Source organism: Lontra canadensis, unplaced genomic scaffold (assembly GCF_010015895.1).
Source record: "Lontra canadensis isolate GAN:19392208 unplaced genomic scaffold, GSC_riverotter_1.0 scaffold389, whole genome shotgun sequence".
NCBI classification, from domain to species: Eukaryota; Metazoa; Chordata; class Mammalia; order Carnivora; family Mustelidae; genus Lontra; species Lontra canadensis.
This window is the reverse complement of record NW_022631383.1, coordinates 10,398-17,439: the sequence shown is the minus strand read 5'-3', so window position 1 is coordinate 17,439 and position 7,042 is coordinate 10,398. Positions and strand designations below refer to the sequence as shown.

At 44.7% G+C, this 7,042-nt stretch overlaps 1 pseudogene; it reads right to left on the bottom strand.

The window, feature by feature from the left end:
• Nucleotides 1-2,582: 2,582 nt before the first annotated feature.
• LOC116862924 lies at nt 2,583-4,940 on the bottom strand (annotated as a pseudogene).
• Nucleotides 4,941-7,042: the final 2,102 nt, after the last annotated feature.

Genomic DNA, 7,042 nt, shown 5'->3' with positions numbered 1-7,042 from the left:
GGATCTCCATCCCTGGCTCCCTCTTTCATGCTAGCCCACTAAATATATATTACCTTCTCTGTCCTTCAGGTTGCCCTTCTATGAGAGGAGACTAAGAAATCTGCATTGAGATTGCAGCCCAAGATGACAGAGGGGTAAGAGACCTTACTTTTGTCTGGTGGCAGGAATTCAGCTAGATAGCTATCACATCATTCTGAACACCTGCAAAATCAAGGGGAGATCGAAGAAAAGAATACCTGCAACTCTACAAACAGAAAAGTGACCATGTTCTGCCAGGTAGGAGGTGGAAAAGAGGGAATCCGAGGTAATATATGGGAAGATAATCCATGGGGGGTAGGGACACTCCGTCAGCGGGCTACAGGCAAGTGATAGAGTAGCAGAGCACAAAATCAGAACTTTCAGAAGTCAGCTCCAGGGAGGGATATCCCTGCCTGAAAGACTCCTAGGTGCCGAAGCAGGCAGAATCCTAGGAGGGGCAATGTGGTCTCAGGATTCCTGGGATCATGGAAAGAACAGGGGTGCCTGAGTGTTACAGAGTTCCCAGGCATCAGAGCCCTCAAGACTTGGGTACGTGGAAAATATCCCAAAATGGGAGTATGTGCTCTAAGATCTCTAGTACTGCCTTTTGCAACAGTTGAGTGACCCATTCTCTCTGATGTTCAAGCTATGAGAATTAAATTTGAGATGATGGATGTGATATATTAAATATATTAACAAGAACAGAAATTAAACCTTGCAACCTGTAGGGTTCCCATCCTCTATAACGTTGGCTAGGTCTACAGAAGCTGAAGGTTACTTCTACACAACTATGGTCTGGGAGCTAAGGCAAAATAGAGAGACTGTGGTAGAGTCGGCTGAGCCATATTACACCAGCTTCCCTCCCCGCCCCCCAGTTTGAATACTGGTAAGTCAGGTGGTTTTCAGGGTTTATTTTACTTAACCATTCAGGATAAACCCAAACTACTTTACCTCCCTATATCACCTTTCCTTCCTTCTTTGGATGCTGCAGTCTCTTTGATGGTTACTTACCAGGTGCCATTTCATTTAGCCATTAAACAGTTTTGACCTTAATGACTTGGATATGAATGAGGACAAAAATCCACATGGCACCTTTGGCCACTTTTGCTTCAGCAAACTGAGTAGGGTCTCCAAGAAGAAACACTTGCATTAGGAAGACGTCTGAAAAGATTCCAATCAGCCCCACTTCTGGTGTTCACACTGTTGTGTAATTACACCTCCCCTTAAGCATAGGCTGGACTTAGTGATTTGTCTCTGAGTGATAGAATAAAGGAAAGGTTATAGGATGTCATTTGCATTACTAGTTTCCAAAAGATTGTAACTTCTATCTTGTTTGCAAATTCTCTCCTTGCTTTGATGAAGTAAGCTGCCATGCTGGAAAAGCCCACTTGATAAGGAACCAGCCAGCTCCAGCCAAGAGCCAGCAAGGTACTGAGGATCTCATTCCAACCGACTTTGAGGAACTGCATCCCGCCAGCAACTATGTGAATGAGTATGGGAGTTGGTCCTTCCCCAGTCAAGCCTCCAGATGAGAATGTAGCCTCAGCTGACACCTTAAATGCAGCCTTGAAGCAGAGAATCCAGGTAGGCCTCACCCAAATTTCTGACCCACAAAAGCCATGAGATAATAAGTATGTATTTTTTAACCCCCTAAATTTTGGAATATCCATTACACAGCAAGATAATTAATGTACCCCTCAGTTGATGTAACCTTGGGGTAAAATGTTGCATATCTGGGAAGACAGACACCATATAGGAGGACAATGCCCCCAGCAACATCCCTGAGGGCACTGTCTTCATGCTGAAAGACTATTCTGTATATTCATATGTTGAAATGGTATCATTGGGCCTGAGTAGCCGCCAGGAAGTGAGGCCTAGCTGACATAGTATCCTACCAGACAAATCGTTTGGGAGCAGATGAAAGACAGTTTTAATCAAGTTCTAGACTTTAAGGGTCTTCTCACTATTTGTAAAGGCCTGAAGGTTTTCAGAATAAGCACATTATACTTTTTATGAAAAAAAAGGTAAATATTTTATTTAAGGATTTTTATTTATTTTTTTGACAGAGATCACAAGTAGGCAGAGAGGCAGGCAGAAAGAGGGAGAGGCAGAAGCAGGCTCCCTGATGAGCACAGAGCCTGATGTGGGGCTTGATCCCAGGACTCTGAGATCATGACCTGAGCCAAAGGCAGAGGCTTAACCCGCTGAGCCACCCAGGCACCCCCAAAAATGCAAATGTTTTAAATACAGGACATCAGAGCAGAACCAAATAAAGGACCCCAGGATAAAAGTGAGAAGGCCACTGTCAGGCTTTGTACAAGGGACTGGTGTACTTGTAGAAGCCAAAAGCTTTAACTACTAAGAGTTGAACACACTGCTTCCTTTCCCTAAGCACAAGCCCCAGCCCCAGTCCCAGTGCAGCACGCAGAGAACACCACTCTCTATTAGAAGAAATGTTTATTGAGGAGGATTAATATTCTTGGTTGTGCTGAAGATTGTTCTCATCAGAGGATATATTGTCATGAAAATTGTGAAGCTTCCTCAATAAGGACTAAATGATTTCTTTAGAGGAATTTTCCTCCCTGGAAGTGCTGGAGAAGCATTTTCTGCCTGAGTAGAAGAGTCAAATCGCTTAACATAGTACTTTCGTCAGCGTCACCCCTGATGGCCCAAAGAACCGGGCATACTTGTTGCACACAGGTGGGGCTTGGATGAGGCACAGACTACCCAGAGGACAGAGAAGAAGGGGGTTGACCCCAGCTTGATAGCTGATCCGTGAAGGCTTCAGCTTTCTGGGGATGTCTGATCCTGTCTCTGTTGTGTCCGACACTTGTAAGATGGTTCTGGTTAGCACAGGCAGCTTCTTGGCTGCAGGACTTGATACTTGCCAGTTTCTTTTGTTGTGGGTCAGAGAGAGCCCAGTAGTTAGGAGGGTGGTCTCTTGTCAGACCTGTAGTTCCTCCTGCTGCTGGCTTAACTATGAGGCCTCAGATCGAAACATACATGCAGCTTCTCTTCTAGGACATTCCCAATGGAAGTGAGCTTGTGAGCTTTAGGAGGCCAATTACTCCCAAAAGTAGCCACACTTTCAACTGGGTCTTGGTGCTGCAGTAAGGTGGACATGAACTTGGCTTTTTGCGGGGGATATTCTTGATGCCCTGAGATTTTTTTTCTTGGAATTGATCAACTGAGAAAATTGCCTCATCTTTTTTCTGAAGTAACTTTCAAGAGGAAACTGTTCATTCTGTGACAGAGTTGGGGAAGCACTCTCTAATTTTCTGTCCTCTGCATGGGGGATCTCCTCTCTGCCTACAGATGTTCCTACTCCTGAGTCCTCCCTTCTGCATTTTCTTGCTTTGGAATCCTGAGGCCTCACTTTCATTGCACTTTTACTTTGTGAGAAAATCGTAGGCTGGCAGTCTTTGCTAGATCCCTGTTACTATGGCCCTGGAACTCAGAGAATTGTAAGTGAACATGTCTGCCTTTTTGCTGAGAGAGTTCTGATAATGTATGCTGAGGCTCCATCACTGCTAGGGAGGCTAGATTTCTACAGTCATGGAGGCACCAGCGTGGGATTACCTTCCTTGGGCTATGTAACTCCAGTGTCTCCCGGGGTTCACAGATGATATGAAAATGGCCAGGAAGGATGGAGACTGGTACATAGGCATGGGATGACCGGCTAACCAATGGAAGGTTGGGAGCTTGAGGACAAATGGTTTCTTTAGGTTTCTGGAACACGGGGACTAAAGCCCACAAACTTTCCTGTTGCTTCTGCAACATGTGCCTTCCCAGGTGTTGATTTTCAGTCAAGATAGGAGAGTCTGATTCATTCTTGGATCGATGAAAAGACACTCCACAGTCCCTAATCTGAGATGAAGAAGGTAGTATCATCAGAAGGCACGATTGAAAATGGGTGTGGGTGTTCACATTAGTGAAAGGTAGAGGCTGGGATGGGGCAGGGTTTGAGGCAAGGAATGGGGATGTACAATGGGGAGGGGAAATGGTTGGGAATGAGGAAATGGTGGAGGTGCTTGCATTTTGGTGGCATAAGTATTATGAATTCCATTGAATAAGACAAAGTGAGACTCTAGTGGGGAAGTACTACTAGAAAACAGGAAAGTGGCTACTAAGGACTCACTGTGTAAAGAAGGAAGACCCCAGAAGAGATGGCTATATTTCTGGTGCAAGTTTTCTGCCAAAGCCTTGACATAGAGGAGCTATTGATAAATAGAGAGCTGCTCTTGTTTGCCTTCAATATTCCAGCCAGTTTTGGGGGCTGTGGTGACCTGTACATCAATCAGATGCAACAAATTCCCTAAAGATGTCCATTGGTTCTCTGACCACATTTGTTTGGAAAATGACCCCTCCTCTTTTACTTTCTTCTCTAAAATCTGGAAAGCCATTCTCTTCATTTGTCTCTCCAAGAGGACCTGGATGTTAAGGCCAGGGAAAGAAATTCCACCGGCCTCCTTGTGCTTAGTAGCAGAGTCTCCCCAGAGACGAGTTTCTGGTTGATAGAGGTAGACTTGCTCTTGCTGAAAATCCGAGTGTGGTAATGTGGGGACGAACATGTTCTTGGCATGGGCCTGCCAATAGGAGAATTCTGAACTCGATGGGTTTGAACAGTCACTACCTCTAATTATTGGGATGTAAGTAGGCAACCCACCAGGGCTATCTGGAGATGACTTCTCAGGAACAGGTTTCAATGAGATGGAAATTGATTTAGATTGAGTCACAATTAAAAGGCAGTCTGGCAGTGATGAAACAGACAAAGTTGGTGGTACATGATGACAAGCAAAGGAATCAGTGGGATTCCTTGTCTGAGACAGATGTGGTAAGAGGTTGTTATCTTGTGAAATGGTGGGGTCAAGAACAGAGATGGTATTCAGAGGTAAAGTGGCCTCTGGTTGTCTGAGCATCATATGGTAGGAAATAAGTCAAAGGAAGGGGTAGAGGTATGGAATGGTTACCCGGGAATAAAGAATCCTTAGCTTTTGGCTCTAGTGACAGGAGTGCCCAGGGCTGAGAGTAAGAAAAAGTCAGCTAAAGGGGTCATTGTGTTAGATGAGAAGATTGAGGGGATTGGGGGGAAGGCTCAGGCAAAGAAGCTGGTATTAGGTCTCCTGGAGCAACTGTAGAGAAGTCAGGAGTGAGTCACAGGAGCTGTAAAACCAAGGGGATCAGAGAAGGAGTAGCATCTTCCAGGGCCTCTGGGAACAGCAGCCAATTCACCTCAGCAGTTGTGCTGTCACACACCCCACAAAAGGGGTCTGGACATAATAGTTGATGAAAGTGGATGGTATCATGACACCAGCCTAGGGGCTGTGGGAGACAGGAGGTACAAAACTGCAACCCGGACCAGAACAAACATATGTGACCCTGGCTGGTCTGGCAAAGGTTGCCCCCCATCCACCAGCATCCTCAAGACTTTCAAATTCTAACTCTGAGAATTTTCCATCCCATGTCAATTCCAGGCTTCCCTGAGGCCCTAGAAATACATAGACTCTGCTTAAAAGAGGGGTACAGGAAGAAGGTAATGTTTACTCACCTTTAAACAAAGAAAGCACCTTTCTTGCCTCCCCTACTTCTGACAAGTTCTCTACCCCGGGAAACCAGGAGAATGATGAAGAAGCAGCAAGAGATCTTATAAGAGGCTGAATAGAGTGTCCTTTATAGATATCCTTGGTAGATTGGACTTGGAGAGCTCCAAGAATTAGGATACAATGTCACATGATCAATGATAATAATAAGACTTACATTATTTGATCATTCACAATGGGCTTTTGTATGTATTATCTATCCCATGTGATACTGAAAACCACCTTATGTGGAACATAGGTCAATGGTTACCTTAAAGAGGAAGGTGAGTATCCATGATGTCACAGGTCTTTCAGAAAGTCTCAGAACTTCAGAAATTCTGACTCTTAGTGTCTCATATGGCCTCCTATTGCACAGTACCCATTGCTCAGATCCATCTCTGCTTCATGCTCAGTCATGGTCAGAGCAGGGAATCTGAGAAGGGTTTTGCATTCTGACTGTGTTTCCATGAGCCTCTCCTCTGAGGCCTCTGTTTTCTGATAGGGAATGTATCTAGCAGTTGGCATCCTCAGAGATCATGGACCTGAGCCCTCACAGAATGGACAGGAAGGGTCAGCCTTGGAGAGCTCAGGTGGAATAGGGAGAACCTTACCTTTCAGAGTCCCACCTTTCCTCCTCTTGGCTCTTCCCTGATGATAGAACAAAAAGAAAAGAATGAGGGGTGGGGACTCATCTTTCACTCTTCTCTCAAAAATGGAGACATTCTTTATCCAAGAACACCAGGACTATATTTTAATTTACAGAACTTTGTGTTCCTTGCTTTTCACAATTTTTAAGTTTTTATTTTGAAAAACAGAGGATTTTGTCTGGGAGGTCCACACTCGATATTCTCACTCAGAAGTTCTTTGTTCAATGAGGACATACAAACTGAAGTCCGACAGTCACATCTGTGCTCCCTTAGGTAGACGCTGTATCCTAGGATATAGCTCAGAACCCAGTCTCTTCTCAGAGGCTCAGCACTGTTCTCCTGATCAGCCCAATGTGAAGGCGGGCTTGATTGAGTGCTTGACATGGGAATGTGACTCATGATCAAGACTTGGGAACATTTGTTTTCTTACACAGACCTCATACTCTCCAAATAACCCAATTGAGAACTGCAGAATCATTGTGCTTGGGATTTTACCCAAGAGCCACCACCATACCCAAATAGACTATGTGTTTCAAGTGGAAACCTTAGTGCTTCCTTAATCCTTCGCCCTGTCAGATCTCTTTTCCTAGAGGAGTTAATGTCTGTTCTTTCCTTAGACTTCCCATTAGGTGTTTCTCTGACCCTGCCAAACTCATTTAGAAATGTGGGAAGAGGAACAGGAAAATAAAGAGTCATTCTCTGAAAGACAACTTATGGCTCCAGATCTAACATTTTAAAAGCTTGGGAGTCATCACTTCAGTCCGTGAAAGACATAAAATGCTGAACAGACTAAAAATC